Raw genomic sequence first — 18,296 nt, 5'->3', positions numbered from 1 at the left:
TAAATGAAAGAGAAAAACAATATACCAAAATGAGAGGGAAATACACAGCACTAAAAGCTTACCTTAGGAGAAAAGAAAATATCTCAAGTCAATAATCTACTTTTCTAACTCAAATAAGGATTAAAAAAGAACAAAGAAAACCCATAACAAGCAGAAAGAAGGGCAATCAAAAGGCAGAAGTCAATAAAATTAAAAACAGGAAAATGACAGATAAAATCAATGAAGCAAAAAACTAGTCCTTAATACAAAATCAAGAAAGTTGACAGAGGGGAGAGATCAAGATGGCAAAATAGAAGGAACTGGAGCTCACCTCCTCCTGCAAATACAACAAAAATACATCTAGACATATAACTGTTCTCACAGAATGCCTACTGAACACTGGCAGAATATCTCATACAACCAAAGCTGCAAGAAATGTCACCATGTAACTGGGTAGGACAAAAGAAAAAAAAAAAGGAATCAGGGTGGGACCTGTGCCCCTAGGAGGGAGCTGTGAAGGAAGAAAGGTCCCCTCACCCTGGGAGACCCCTTCACCAGTGGGGAGATCAGTTGAGACAGAAAGTGAGCTTCAGAGTCTCAAAGGAGAGTGCAGAATCTGGCTTGTAGCAAGCAGAACGGACAGAAAACAGCACAGATAGTCCTAGCCACCCTACTGCACTCCACGGCCTGAGATGCACATGTGCTGTTGCACACAGAGGCTGATTGTTGAAACTCAGGTTTCAATGGACAGACCTGGGGAGAGGAATAAGGTTGGCTTTATGGAGACAGCCTGAAGGGGCTGAAGAGTGGCCCAGGTTGCAGCTAGGAGTGTGTGAAAGATGGAGACCAAGGCTGCCATAGGAGCCCCACCATTAACACATACATTAAAGGAGGGACAGGACCCAGCCACAGCAGTCTTATTTTGGTGTGCCTCTACCAGCTCTGAGAGCACACAAACACAGGTGGTTGACCACATGCTGAAGGAGGCAAGGTTACAATCTGAGCCAATCCCCAAGGAGCACATGCCTTTGGAAGCTGGGCTAAAATCAGAGCAGCTTTGTGACTTTGGTTGATTTATGCCACAATTGTAAGCTCAGTGTCTGCAGGACATCCCAGAAGATTACTTGTGTTTCCCTGGTTGGGATGGGTACTGAGTTAACAGCTGCAGGCTTGTGGGTACATGAACAAAGAGGCAGAGCCAGAGACTTTACTAGTGGCTTTGTGAGCATAGCACCTGAGGGATATCTGGAATGATTGCCTGCATTCTCACAGGTGAGGCAGGGCTGAGGACAATGCCAACAACAGTATACTATGTGAGCATGCACAACAGGTAACAGATGACATCACAGAGTGCAGTTCCTGGTGGACACCTCCTGTGGAGGAATATTCAGTGGTTCCTCTCCCAGCAGAAGTACTCCAGTCCTGACTACTCCACACCATAGCTCAGAAACAGATCTGGGGGCTTCTACTCTAACAGCTGGAGAGGAGACCCTGCTCCCAACAGGGGTGTGACAGCCACAGAGCAAAGAGAAGAGTGTGTTCAACATTCAGTGCAGGCTCTGGTCACAACAATATCAGCCACACAACTTATGAAGGGGAGAATAGCCAGCACACACTGAGAAAAGAGACAACAGTCACCATAATAAAAACAGCCCTCACACCAAAAATATTGGACTCAGTCTACACAGGGAGGTTCCCACATAAAAAGAGCCCTTCAAGACCACAATAGATAACTCTTTCTGCTAAATTCGTAGAATCAGAGAAATATAAGTAAAATGAAGAAGCAGAGGAACCACTCCTAATTAAAAGATAAATAGAAATCCCCTGAAAGAACAATGAAACCAGATCCCAAATTCAAAAAGGAAGTAAGAAAAATACTGAAGGAATTAAGAAAGGCTATTGATGGAAATGCAGATCACTATTAAAAAAAACAAACAAACAAACTAGAAACTATCAAGAAGAGCCAATTATAATTAGATAACTCATTTGCTGAGACAAAAGCTGACCTAAAGGCTGTAAGTAGCAAACTAAATAATGCAGAAAAATGAATTAGTGATCTGGAAGATAGAATAATAGAAATCATCCAATCAGGACAGCAGACAGAAAGCCAAATGAAGAAAAAAATGAAAGCAATATAAAGGACTTATGGGATAATATAAAGCACGCCAATCTATGCATAACAGAGATTCCAAAAGGGGAAGAAAGAGAAGAGGGGGTCAAAAATGTATTTGAAGAAATTATGGATGAAAATTTTCCAAACCTAAAGAAGAAAACAGATATCCATGTACAGGAAGCCCAAAGGATCCCAAACAAGATGAACCCAAACATACCTACACCATGACATATCATAATTAAAATGACAAAAGTTAAAGAGAGGATTTTAAAGGAAGCAAGAGTAAAACAAAGAGTTAGTTACAAAGGGACTCCCATAAGGCTATAAGCTATTTTCACTACAGAAACAGTCCAGGACAGAATGGAGTGGCAAGATATATTCAAAGCCCTGAAATGAAAAACCTGCAACCTAGGATATTCTACCCAGCAAGGTTATCATTTAGAATAGAAAGAGAATTTTTCAGACAAGTGAAAACTAAAAGAAAAGAGCAGTATGGAACCTATCCTAAAAGAAATGTTGAAAATTCTTCTCTAAATGGAAAAGAAGCAAGAATTTATAAGAAAGAGAAAATTGCAATTGGAAAATAAATCACTTAAGTCAGTACATAGATTACATTTTTTTATGAAAGTGATGATAACTACAATGAACAGTAGAAGGATAAATGTGAAGATGTAAAAAGGACAACAAAATTGGAAAGTGTGGGAGAGGGGAGTAAAAAGTGTAGATTTTTTTTTTTAGAACCTATATGACTACCAGTCTAAAGCAAGCAGATATAGGAAAGGGTTAACATACTTGAAAAACAAGGTAACCACAAATCAAAAACATACAGTAGAGTCACAAAAACCAAAAAGAAGAGTACTCAAGCATAACACAAAAGGGAACCTTCAAACCACAAAAGGAAAATTAAAAAGAAAAAGAAAAGAACAAAGAAGAAATACAAAATCAACTGGAAAACATGGTGTAAAATGGCAATAAATACATATATATCAATAATTACCTTAAATTTCAATGGACTAAATACTCCAATCAAAAGACATAGAGTGGCAGATTAGATAATAAAACAAGAGCTTACAATAAACTGCCTAAAAGAGACCCACTTTAGGGCAAAGGACACACATAGTTTGAAAGTTAGGGGATTGGAGAAGTTATTTCATGCAAATGGAAATGAAAGTGGGGGTAACAATACTCATATCATAGACTTTAAAACAAAGGCCATTAAAAAAGATAAAGAAGGACACTATGCAATGATAAAGAGATCAATACAAAAAGAGGATACTACATTTGTTAACCTAACTGCACCCAATATAGGAGCACCTAAATATATAAAACAAATACTAACAGACATAAAAGGGAGAAATTGATGGGAATACAGTATTAGTAGGAGACTTTAACACCCCACTGAAATCAATGTACAGATCTTCCAGACAGAAAATCACTAAGGCAATAGACATCCTAAATGACATAATAGAATAGTTAAACTTAACTGATATTTTTCAAGACATTACATCCCAAAAAACCCTGAATATGCATTCTTTTCAAAAACACATTCTCTAGGGTTGACCATATACTAGAACACAAAACAAGCCTCAACAAATTGAAGAGGATACACATTATTCAAACATTTTTGCTGGTCACAATGGCATGAAATGAGAAATCAACCACAGAAAGATAAACGAGAAAAAAAGATCACATGGGGACTAAATAACATGCTACTGAAAAACCAATGGATCAGTGATGAAATCAAATAGAAAATTAAAAAACATCTTGAGATAAATTAAAGTAAAACAAAACCATACAAAATCTATGGGATACAGAAAAAGCAGTCCTAAAAGGGAAGTTGATAGCAATATAGGCCTTCATCAAAAAACAAGAGAAATCACAAATAAACAACCTAAACTTCTACCTAAAGGAATTAGAAAAAGAAGAAAAAATAAAATGTAAAGTCAGCAGAAGGAAGGAAATGATAAAGTTCAGAGAAGAAATAAATACAATTGAGATTAAACAAATAGTAGAAATAATCAATAAAACCAAGGGCTGTTTTTTTCCAAAGGGTAAAAAAAAATGACACACCTTGGGCCAGGGTCACCAAGAAGAATAGAGAGAGGACCCAAATAAGCAAAATAAGAAATGAAAGAGGTGAGAGAACAAAAGAAACTGCAGAAATACAAAAAAAAAAAAAAAAAAAGAGAATACTATGATAAATTTTATGTCAACAAATTGGACAACCTAGAAGAAATGGAAAAGAAAAATACAGCTCACAAAAACTGAATCAAGAAGAAATAGACAATTTGAACAGACCAATCACTAGAGTAAAATAGAATCTGTAACAGAAAAATAAAAATTTTTTTAATTTAAAATAATTTAAAAAACATCCTGGAAACAAAAGTCCAGGACCAGAAGGCTTCACTGGGGAATTCTACTAAACATACAAAGAAGAACATATACTGAGACTTATCAAACTCTTCCAAACGATTGAAGAGGAGGGAACACTCTCAAAGTCATTCTATGGAGCCACCAAGACTCTTATACCAAAACCAGACAAAGACATTACCAAAAAAATAAAATTACATGCCAATATCTTTGATGAATATAGATGCAAAAATTCTCAACAAAATATTAGCAAACTGAATCCAACTACACACACAAATGATCGGATACCATGATCAAGTTGAATTCATCCCAGGGTCAAAAGGATAGTCCAACATAAGCAAATTAATAAATGTGATACACCACATCAACAAAAGGAAAGACAAAAACCACAAGATCATCTCAATGGATACAGAAAAAGCATTTGATATAATTGAACATTGATTAATGATAAAAGTTCTTACCAAAGTGGGTATAGAGGGAACATATCTCAACATTATAAAAATTATTATGAAAAACCCACCTCCAATATGATACTCAGTTGTGGAAAGCTGAAAATCTTCCTGCTAAGATCTGGAACAAGACAAGGATGCCCACTCTCACCACTTCTATTCAACATAGTACTGGAAGTCCTAGCCACAACAATCAGACAAGAAAAAGAAACAAAATGTATCAAAATTGGAAGGGAAGAGGTAACATTATCATTATACGGAGATGACATGATACTATATATAGAAAACCGCAAAGACTCCACATAAAAACTACTAGAACTGAGAAATGAATTCAGCAAGGGAGAAGGATACAAGAATAACATACAGAAATAAGTTGCATTTCTTAACCTTAACAATGAAATAACATAAAGGGAAAGGAAAAAAAAAAAGCCTTTTTAAAACTTATCAAAAAATAAAATACTTTCAAAGGGAGCAATCAAGATGGCAGAGTAATAAGTTGTGAAGCTCACTTCCTCCCACAAATACAACAAAAATACATCTGCATGTGGAACGATTCTCACAGAATATTTACTGAATGCTGACAGATCTCAGACTTCTGAAAGGGCAAGAAAATCTCCACGTAACTGGATATGAAAAAAAAAAGAAAGAAAAATGTAAGTAATTGGGATGGAACCTGTGCCCTCGGGAGGAGCTGTGAAAGAGGAAATGTTCCTGCAACCTGGGAAGCTCCCTCATGGACAGGGAGATCAGCCAGGACAGAGTGGGAGCTTCGGAGCCTTGGAGGAGAATGCAGCAACTGGTTTGCAGCAGCTCAAACAAGAACCCCCATAAGCCTATAAGTTATTTATATCTACAACCTAGGATACTCTACCCAGCAAGGTTATCATTTAGAATAGAAAGAAAGATAAAGAATTTCTCAGACAAGCAAAAACAAAAAGAATACAGCAATACTAAATCCACCCTACAAGAAATACTGAAAGTTCTTCTCTAGATTGAAAATTTATAGTAAAAATCTATTGTAAAAATGCATAAGAAAGAGAAAATGGAAATCAGAAAGCAAATAAGCCAGTACACGGATTTAAAAAAAAAAAATTTAATTTCTGTGAAAGTGATGATAACCACAATTAACAGCAGAAGAATGAATGTGAAGATGTAAAAGAGGACATCAAAATCATAAAAATATAGTGGAGGATAGTAGGAAAATATAAATTTTTTTTTCATTTCCTAAAATGTGTTTGAGCCTATATGACTACCAGTCTAAGGCAAGTAGATATAAGAAGGGGTTAACATACTTGAAAAACAGAATAAGCACAAATCAAAAACATGCAATACATTCACAAAAAACAAAAAAGAACATAAGTATAATACAAAATAAATCATCAAACAACAAAAGGAAAAAAAAAAAAGAAAGGGACAAAGAAGAAACATAAAATCAGTGGGAAAACAAGGTATAAAATGGCAATAAATACATATCTATCAATAATTACCTTAAAGATCAATGGACTAAATATTCCAATCACAAGACATAGAGTGGAAGATTGGATAAAGAAACAAGAGCCTACAATATGCTGCCTACAAGTGACCCACTTTAGGGCAAAGGACACACACAGATTGAAAGTGAGGGGATGGGAAAAGATATTTCATGCAAACAGAAATGAAATTAAAGTAGGGGTCACTATAGTCATACCCAACATAATAGACTTTAAAACAAAGGCCATAAAGAAAGATAAAGAAGGACACCATGTAATGATAAAAGGATCAATACAAGAGGAGGATTTTACACTCATCAACATATATGCACCCAATATAGGACTGCCCAAAAACATAAAACAAATACTAACAGACATAAAGGGAGAATTTGACAGGAATACAATAATAGTAGTAGACTAACAACCCACTCACATCAATGGACAGATCCTCTAGGCAGAATATTAATAAGGCAACAGAGATATTAAATGACAAAATTCAACAGACTTAATTGATATTTTCAGGACATTACATCCCCCCCCCAAAAAAAAAACAGACTATACATTCTTTTGAAGTGCACATGGAACATCCTCTAGAATTAAGCACATATTAGGGCACAAAAAACAACCTCAACAAATTTAAGAGGATAGAAATTATCTCAAGCATCTTTTCTAACCACAATGGCATGAAACTAGAAATCAATGACAGAAAGATAAACAAGAAAAAAATGATCATATGGAAACTAAACAGCATGCTACTAAAAAACCAATGGATCAACGATGAAATCAAAGAGAAAATTTTAAAAAATATCTTGAGACAAATGACATTGAAAACAGAACCATACAAAATCTATGGGATTTAGAAAAAGCAGTCCTAAGAGGGAAGTTCAGAGTGATACAGGTCTTCCTCAAAAAACAAGAAAAATGTCAAATAAACAAGATAACCTACCACTTAAAAAATTAGAAAAAGAAGAACAAACAAAACTTAAAGTCAGCAGAAAGAAGGAATAATAAAAATCAGAGAGGAAATAAATAAAATAGAGATTAAAAAAATAGAAAATTTCAATAAAACCAAGAACTGGTTCTTTGAAAGGATAAACAAGATTGACATATCTCTGTCCAGGCTCACCAAGAAGAAAAGAGAGAGAACATAAATTAAAAAATAAGAAATGAAAAAGGAGACAAAGAAACCAATACTGCAGAAATACAAAAAACAGTAAGGGAATACTATGAACAAAGATATGACCAAAAATTCGACAACCTAGAAGAAATGGAAAACTTTCTAGAAACACATAGCCCACCAAAATCGCATCAAGAAGAAATAGATAATTTAAGCAGAACAATCACTAGAAGTGAAATAGACTCTGTGATTAAAAACCTCTCTACAAACAAAAGTCCAAGACCAGATAGCTTCACAGGTGAACTCTACCAAACATACAAAGAAGAACTTATACTGAGCCTTCTCAAACTCTTCCAAAAAATTGAAGAGTAGGGATTACTCCCAAAGACATTCTATGAAGCTACCATCACCCTGATACCAAAATCAGACGAAGACACCATCAAAAAAGAAAATTACAGGCCAATATATTTGAAGAATATAGATGCAAACAAAATATTAGCAAACCAAATCCAACAACACATAAAAAAGAGCATATACTATGACCAAATGAGATTCATCCCAAGTTCACAAGGATAGTTCATCATAGGCAAATCAATCAATGTGATAAACCACCTCAACAAAAGAAAAGACAAAAACCACATGATCCCCTGAACAGATGCAGAAAAAGCATTTGACAAAATTCTACATCCATTCATGATAAAAACTCTTGCCAATGTGTGTATAGAGGGAACATATCTCAAGATAATAAAAGCTGTTTATGACAAACCCACAGCAAATATAATACTCAATGGTGAAAAGCTGAAAGCCTTCCCACTAAAATGGTACAAGACAAGGATGCCTACTCTCACCTGTTCTATTTAGCATAGTATTGGAAGTCCTAGCCACAGCAATCAGAGAAGAAAAAGAAATAAAAAGTATTCAAATTGGAAGGGTAGAGGTAAAATTATCATTATATGCAGATGACATGATACTATATATGGAAAACCTTAAAGACTCTACACAAAGAGTATTAGAACTGATAAACAAATTTAGCAAGGTAGCAGGATACAAGATTAACATACACAAATCAGTTGCATTTCTTTACACTAACAATGAAATATCAGAAAAAGAATGTAAAATGAAAAATACTTTTTAAAATCGCAGCCTGAAAAATAAAATACTTAGGAGTACATATGACCAAGAAGGGGAAAGACTTAGACACTGAGAACTATAAAACATTAATAAAGGAAACTGAAGATGATTCAAAGAAATGGAAAGATATCCCTTGATCTTGGATTGGAAGAATTAATATTATTAAAATGACCATACTACCCAAAGCAATCTAAAGATTTAATGTGATCTCTATCAAATTACCCATAATATTTTTCACAGAACTAGAACAAATAATCTTAAAATTTATATGTAACCATAAAATATCCAGAATTGCAAAAGCAATGTTGAAGAAAAAGAACAAAGCAGGAGTTATAACCCTCCTAGACTTCAGACAATACTACAAATCTACAGTAATCAAAACAGTGTGGTATTGGCACAAAAACAGACATATAGATCAATGGAAAAGAATAGAGAGCCCACAAATAAACCCACATACTTAAGGTCAATTAATCTTTGACAAAGGAGGCAAAAATATACAATGGGAAAAATACCATCTATTCAGCAAGTAGTGTTGAGAAAGTTGAACAGCCACATGTAAAGAAGTTAGAACATCAAAGGAGTTAGAACACATCCTCTCACCATACAAAAAAATAAATGCAAAATGGCTTAAAAACTTAAGCATAATACATGACATCATAAAACTCCTAGAAGAGATCATAGGCAAAACATTCTCTGACATAAATCTTACCAATGTTTTCTTAGGTCAGTCTCCCAAGGTAATAGAAATAAGAACAAAAATTTAAAAATGGGACCTAATATAACATATAAGCTCTTGCACAGCAAAGGAAACCATAAACAAAATGAAAAGACAACATACAAACTGAGAGAATTGTTTTGCAAATGTTGCAACCAAAAAGGGCTTTATTTCCAAAATATACAAACAGCTCATACAACTCAACAAGAAAAAAAAAAAAAAACAATCAAAGAAAGGGTAGAAGGTCTAAATAGACATTTCTCCAAGGAAGAAATACAAATGGCTAATAGACACATGAAAGATGCTCAACATCACTAATTTCTAGAAAAATGCAAATCAAAACTACAGTGAGATACCACCTCACACCAGTCAGAATAATCATCCTAAAACAATTACAAATAACAAACACTAGTGAGGATGTGGAGAAAATGGAACCCTCCTACACTGTTGGTGGGAATGCAAGTTGGTACAGCCACTATGGAAAACAGTATGGAGGTTCCTCAGAAAACTAAAAATAGAATTACATATGCTCCAGCATTCCCACCCCTGAGCATATATCCAGACAAAACTCTAATTCTAAACATATATGCATCCCCATGTTCATAGCAGCATTATTCACAGTAGCCAAGACATGGAAACAACCTAAATGTTCATTGACAGATAAATTGATAAAGAAGATGTGGCACATATATACAATGGAATACTACTCAGCCATAATAAAGAACAAATTAATGCCATTTTCAACAACATGGATGCAACTAGAGAGTTTTATACTAAATGAAGTATGTCAGAAAAAGACAAATACCATATGATATCACATATATGTGGAATCTAAAATATAACTCAAATGAACCTATCAAGAAAGAGAAACAGCCTCATGGACATAGAGAAAATACTTGTTGTTGACAAGGGGGAGGAATGGAGTGGGAGGATGGGGTTAGCACATTTAAGCTATTTTTTACATAGAATGGATAAACAGCAAGGTCCTATTGTATAGCACAGAGAACTATATTCAATGTCCTGTGATAAACCATAATGAAAATGAATATTAAAATATATATATTTTTAATATTTGTAAGTATATATGTATAACTGGATTACTTTTCTGTACAGCAGAAATTAACACAACATTGCAAATCAACTATACTTCAACTTAAACATTTTTTAAAAATAATTAAAAAGTATTTGGAAACAAACCTCACCAAGGAAGTGAAAGACATATGTTGAGAAACATAAAACATTGATAAAGGAATTTGAAGATGATTCAAAGAAATGGAAAGATAACCCATGTTCTTAGATTGGAAGAATTAATAGTGTTAAAAAGGCCTTACTAACCAAAGCAATCTACTAATTTAATGTGATCCATATCAAATTACCTATGACATTTTTCACAGAACTAGAATATATAATTGTAAAATTTATATGGAACAATAAAAGACCCAGAATTGCCAAATGAATCCTGAGGAAAAAGAACAAAGTAGGAGGCATAACCCTCCAGACTTCAGATAATACTACAAAGCTACAGTCATTAAAACAGCATGGTATTGGCCTAAAAACAGACAGATGGATCAATGGAACAGAAGAGATACCCCACAAATAAACCCACAAACCTACACTCAATTAATCTTCAACAAAGGAGACAAGAATATAGAGTGGAGAAAAGACATTCTCTTCATCAGGTGGTGTTGGGAATGTTGGACAGCCCCATGTAAATCAGTGAAGTTAGAAATTCTTCGCACCATACACAAAAATAAACTCAGAATGGCTTAAAGACTTAAATATAAGGCATGACTCCATAAAACTCCTAAGAGAGAACTTAGGCAAAACATTCTCTGAATTGAATTTTTACAATGTTTTCTTAGATCATTCTCCCCAGGCAATGGAAATAAAAGCAAAAATATACAAATGGTACTTAATCAAACTCATAAGCTTTTGCACTGCAAAAGAAACCGTACACGAAACCAAAAGACAACCTGCAGACAGGGAGAAAATATTTGCAAAAGTTGTGACTGAAAGGGCTTAATTTCCAAAATTTAAAAACAGCTCCTACAATTCAATAACAAAACAACAAACAACCCAATCGAATAAAGGGCAGAAGACCTAAATAGACATTTCTCCAAAGACTAGAGATGACCAATAAACACATGGAAAGGTGTTCAGTATCACTAGTTATTAGTGAGAGAATTCAAATCTACAGGGATGTATTACCTCACAATTGTCAAGATTAAAAACTCTAAATATATTAAATGCTAGAGAGGGTATGGAGAAAAGGGAACCCTCCCACACTGTTGGTGGGAATACAAATTGGTGCAGCCACTATAGAAAACAGTAAGGAGGTTCCTTAAAAAACTAAAAATAGAATTGCCAGATGATCCAGCAATCCCACTACTGGGTATATATCCAGAAATGATGAAAACTCTAATCAGAGAAGATATATGCACCCCAATGTTCATAGCAGCACTATTTATGACAGCCAAGACCTGGAAGTAACCTAAATGTCCATTCACAGATGAATGGATAAAGAAGGTGTGGTATATATACACATTGGATTAATAGTCAGCCATAAAAAAAGAATGAAATAATGCCATTTGCGGCAACATGGATGGACTTATAGATTATCATACTAGGTAAAATAGGTGAGACAGAAAAAGACAAATATCATATGATATCACTTATATGTGGAATCTAAAATGTGATACAAATGAACCATTTACAAAACAGAAACAGACTCAGACTTTAAAAACAAACAAAATTACCAGAAAGGAAAGCTGTGGGATAAATTAGGAGATATAAACTACTATATATAAAATAGATAAACAACAATGTTCTACTGTATATAACACAGGGAACTATATTCAATGTCTTGTAATAAACTACAATGAAAAAGAAAAGCTCTGGCAAGATTGCAAGAATTGAAAGAAATTACATAAGTTATTAACCTCCAGATTGACACAGGGTTATCACTACAAATTGTACTACCATTAAATAGAATAAGAAAATAACTTTGAAAATGTTACACTCATAAATCAAAAGCTTAGAGTAAATGTACTAACTCCTTAAAAAAGAGAAACACCCCAAACTCAACCAAGGCAAAGTACATAATGTAAATAATTCTATAAACATGAAAGACATTGATTGTATGACATTAACCATTATGACTTCTTAATCTTCCTTGATTCTGAAGAAACTTTTTCTTCCTCTGAGTCTACACACTTTCCTTTTACTGAAATATTGTCCTGTACCCATCCATCTAAACCTTCCCTTAGCCTAGTTAAGATTTACTCATCTGTTAGGTCAATTGAAGGAATGATTTATTGACAAAGAAGTCTTTCCTAAGACCCAAAATAAGTTAGGTTCTTGTAGAGGTTATTTTTTATCTGTTTCCACTTGTGCAGCATTAACTTCTATTCCCCCTAGTATCAGCTCCTCACTTTTCTAGTATTTACTCAATTTCAATCCACGTGGTTTCAGTAGAACTGACTCCACAGCTTTCTACAAGGTATTTATGTCATAGGCCTGGTCAATCAGAAAACGGCATTCTTTGGCATCAGTGGCCAAAATGGATGGACATGTGGCTGAAGCCATGACAATTGTCCCAAAGGCACAATTCCATACCTTTATTTTGAACCATTGAGAATAAAAATACTCGTGCTATGAATTTGAAGTCAGTAGGTTGTAAACTACATACTCTAGAGATATTTATCCTACCACCATGGACACTCAACATGAGACCAAAGCCCACAAAGAGGGAAGCAAAGTTTAATGGTGGAGACTAAGTCCTGATAACATTTCTTTAATATGTAGGTAAAGGTTCAATTTTTTTCAACATGAGCTAGATAATTCCTTCTTGCCTTAAGTCATCTTGGATTTGGATTTGTGACACTTCCAACTTAAAGGGCACCGATTAATATAGACCCTCTATTAATTGTGGGCTTTGATTTTATAACATTACAATTGTGATATATTTGTCTCTTGTACTAGACATGTGTAAGTTCTATGAGGGAAGGCTCATGCTTGTTTTGTTCCTGATTCACCCATAGCTTTAAGCACATTATATGTCCATTAAGTATTTTTTTAATGAATTAATACAATTATTCAAGTTTCTATTGAGCTTTTTGTTTTCATATCCAAAAATATCTTGTTCATTTGTCTTAGATTTTTCCATCATAGATATTTAAACAATATTTGATGAATTACTTTGCCTCTCATTCAAGTCATATATATTGTTTTTATATTTCCCTTTCACATACACATTAAATTTCTTATTAATATTATACCTAGGTATTTTAAGTTTTGTGTTTCTATTAGAAATCAGATCATCTCCCATAATTCTCCAATTTGTCTTTGGTATATAAAGGAAAGCTCTTGATTTGGTGTTATTCATTTCACATCTACACATTACAGTGACCTCTTATTTCAACTATAACAAAGTTGCTTATCTTTGGTTTTATATGAGGAAACAAAAAAGGATATTTTTGTTTCTGTCCATATATTTTACTGCATTAACAATAAAGTTTAGTATTTAAAGAATAGAATCTTTATCTTCTATATTGATTTGCCACATGCTTTTTTAAAATTTAACTTTATTTTCACTTTCTTGTCCCTAGGTTTCTTTCTTTTCTTAACTTTTTATTTTGGAATAATGAGACTTAAAAAATTAGCAAAAATAGTACACAGAATTCCCATGCATCCTTCACCCAGCTTCCCCTAATTGTTGATATCTGTTTTTTTTAAATTATTTATTTATTTTTTAAATTTATGGCTGTGTTGGGTCTTCGTTTCTGTGCGAGGGCTTTCTCTAGTTGCGGCAAGTGGGGGCCACTTTTCATCGCGGTGCGCGGGCCTCTCATTATCGCGGCCTCTCTTGTTGCGGAGCACAGGATCCAGACGCACAGGTTCAGTAATTGTGGCTCACGGGCCTAGTTGCTCCGCGGCATGTGGGATCTTCCCAGACCAGGGCTCGAGCCCGTGTCCCCTGCATTGGCAGGCAGATTCTCAACCACTGCACAACCAGGGAAGCCTGTTGATATCTTATATAATCATAATATTATTATCAAAATCAGGAAACAAACATTAGTACATCACTGTTACTAATTACAGACTGTAATCAAATTTTACCAGCTAATGTGCTCCATTTTAGTTTTCTGAGTTGAGATGTTAACAGACAAACTTTGGAGTTGAAGGTTACATGCATAACAATTGGGACATAATGCCAAATTGCCTTCCCAAAAGGCTGAACAAAAAAAATTTGAAGTACCCTGTAGGAAGATTCCATCATTGTAAATTCACAAGATCATAGTTTTATCTCTTATTTTGCTGTTGTTCATATGTTGGTCATTGATTACTAGTGAGCATGAAACCTGCTTTATCCTCCAAAATTTTTATTGTCTAATTATGTAGGGATATCTTTCTAATCATTTGTACATACTTGATGTATAAACTATTGACTTCTCTCTCTCTCTCTCTCTCTCTGTGTATATATATATATATATATATATATATATATACACATATATAAACATATTGTTACATTTACTTTTTTTGTTGAAATATATTTTTAAGTCTACTTCCTGTATTTTTATTTTGTTAATTGTAATCAATTTCAAACACTATATATTATGAAAATGTAATTTTAGAGTCAAGGTATTTTAATAAATCAGATAGCTCCCACTGAGGGAGCTTATTCTTTGTCAGTAGTTCTTTTTCTGGCTTTGTATCAAGATTTATGACCACTTCCAGCATGACTTGTGGGCTTTATTATGTTGAAAGAGTGTGTCTCTTGCCTACCCTGTGTTCCATTAAGTTACACTTGGGAGACACAGTCAGGCAAATTGCACTTTTCCAGTCTAGGAATTTTTTCCAAGGATTGACCTAAAGGGAGGAGGGGACACACTTGAATTCTTTTTTATTAATTGAAGTATAGTTGATTTAAATGTTGTGTTAGTTTCTGGTGCAGAGCAAAGTGATTCAGATATATATATATATATATATATATATATATATATATTCTTTTCCATTTTCTTTTCCAATATGATTTATTACAGAATATTTAGTATAGTTACCTGTGCTATACAGTAAGACGATGTTGTTTATTTCATATATAGTAGTATGTATCTGCTAATCCCAGACCCCTAATTCATCCTTCCACCACCCCTTTTCCCCTTTGGTAACCATAAGATTGTTTTCTATGTCAGTGATTCTGGTTCTGTTTTCTAAATAAATTAATTTGTATCATATTTTAGATTCCACTTATAAGTGATATCATATGGTATTTGTCTTTTTCTGTCTCACCTATTTCACCTAGTATGACAATCTCTAAGTTGATCCACATTGCCGCAAATGACATTATTTCATTCTTTTTATGGCTATTATTCCAGTGTGTGTATATACCACATTTTCTTTATCCATTCAGCTGTCAATGGACATTTAGGTTGCTTCCAGGTCTTGGCTATTATAAATAGTGCTGCTATAAACATTGGGTGCATATATCTTCTCTGATTAGAGTTTTCATCGTTTCTGGATATATACCCAGTAGTGGGATTGCTGAAGCATACGGCAACTCTATTTTTAGTTTTTTAATGACCCTCCATACTGTTTTCCATAGTAGCTGCACCAATTTATATTCCCACAAACAGTGTAAGACGGTTCTTTTCTCCACACCCTCTCAGCCCATTTGTTCCTTGTGGTTTTTTAATGATGGCACACTTGGATTTTTTATCTTAGTTTGCATGAGTTCTGGGAAATCTCATATCTTGAATTGCTGACTCTCAAATCTTATAATACTTCTATCATGAACATTTCTTTTCTGCTTCTTTGAAACAAATTATTGACTAGCAGTTTCTTAACATGTAAAGGTAGTTTCCCTTTAGAGAGATGAAACAATTTTGCAAAGCATGTCTAGTAGTTTCCGATATTTTTCTCTTAGAAAAATAAAAGTCAAGGTTTATGCCTGAAGAGTGGAGGTTCCACTGTCACATCTCTCTGTACAGTTTCTCTGTGCAAGTTTGGTGATCTTATTTAAGCTTCATCTGATTGTGAGTTCTTATTAATGATTGAGTTGATTATTTCCAATCTGTGGACTTAGAAACATGAATTTATAATGATATTCAACCAGAACTCCCTAGAGTACTAATATAAATGTGACTTTCCTAACTCATTATTACCACCATTTTGAACTATTAGGACCTGTGCTGTAGTTGTTGTTAAGTATTTTTTGAGGCATACTTCCTGAAACTAGCATTGATTCTCACTTAAAAATTCATTATACTTGTATTGTTCTACATTGTATTGGTCTCATTAAAATAATTTTTAAATGACTTTTTAATTATTTAATTATATAGCAATTTTATATGCATTAAATATATATATTATATAAATAAATATATGTATATATAACAGAAACATGAGCCATCAATAATTTCAACAAATCAACATTTTAAAATATTTTAAGTAAAATTTACTATTAAGATAATTGTAAATTCTCATACAGTTGTAAGAAATAATAAAAAAATCCCATGTATACTTTTTCCAATTTCCCAAAGTATCATTTGCAAAACCATAGTACAATATCATGACCTTTATTTTGACATTGATATAATCCACTGATATTATTCAGATTTACCCAACTTTACCTTATTGATTTGTGTATGTAAACATGTGTGCATATTTTGTTCTATATAATTTTTAGCACATGTATAGTTTTATGTATGCACTACAAGTCAAGATACTGACAGTTCCATCACCACAAGAAGCCCTCTTGTTGCCCTTTTATGACAACACCCACCTCCCTTCTGTCTGTCCCTCTCACTCTCATCTGCAATGCCTGACAAGCATTATATTCTCCACTAGTGAAATTCTATCATTCCAAAAATGTAATATAAATAGAGTTTTATAGTATGTAACCTTTTGAGACTGGAAAATTTTCACTACGCACAGTTCTCTGGAGATGCAGCCAAATTGTTGCATATATCAATAATTCATTCCTTTTTATAGCTGAGTAGTTTTCTGTGATTTGGATGTACCTCACTTTGTTTAACCATTGATCTGTTAAAGGACATCTGGCTCTTTTCAGCTTTTGACTATTACAAATAAAACTGCTATGAGATTTTTGTGTTGAACATAAGGTTTTATTTCTCTGGGATAAACATCCAAGAGCACAATTGTTAGGTTATATGAGAGTTGCGTGTTTGGTTTTACTAGAGCTAAGAGATTTCCAGAATAGTTGTATCATTTTAATTTCCCATTAGCAACATATAATCGATCCACATTAATTTTTTAATTGATCCCAAATTTATATTTGTGTTTTAGAAAATATCCGTTTCTTTGTATTGTTCTTACCACCTTCATTAATATTATCATTTTGTGTTTCTTTTAGAATCGATAAAATAATAGATACAAAGTTTCTTCTGAAGGTAGTTGAATGAAAAATAATTAGTAGGAGAGACCAGAAGCTGTAGAGAGAGGCAGGTGCTGGAGTTTTCCTAAGCCCATGTGCTATGAGATGTCCCCTGCACTAGATGGTTTTTCCCTCATACACAGAAACCTCGCCATATGAACAACTTAAATTCTGCCTCAAAGCAAAAACAAAACTGCAAATTACTGCATGTCATGGTTACTTTCAAAGAATCAAAAGAGCTATAATTAATGTGACGGCCAAAGGTGTACTAAAAAGGTTATATGAAAGGAAAAAGGAGCAGTGATCTGTAGTTAAAATCAACAACACTAGATTATGGAGTCCTGGGTTCTAGTTCCACAGGTGACACTGATTGTTGTGTGGGTTTGTATTTTTCACTCACTCTGGTTTGTCCCTCAGACAAATCTGAGCCACCTGTATAAGATCACATATTTATTTTCCTGGAAATTAAAGTGAATTGAATGATTTTTCTCATTTACATTCATGTTATACAAAATACATATATTTATAAACTGAAATAATTGGTAGTCTTTCTTTGGG

Source organism: Balaenoptera borealis, assembly GCF_965194805.1.
Source record: "Balaenoptera borealis genome assembly, chromosome: 11".
NCBI classification, from domain to species: Eukaryota; Metazoa; Chordata; class Mammalia; order Artiodactyla; family Balaenopteridae; genus Balaenoptera; species Balaenoptera borealis.
This window is presented reverse-complemented; position numbering follows the sequence as displayed.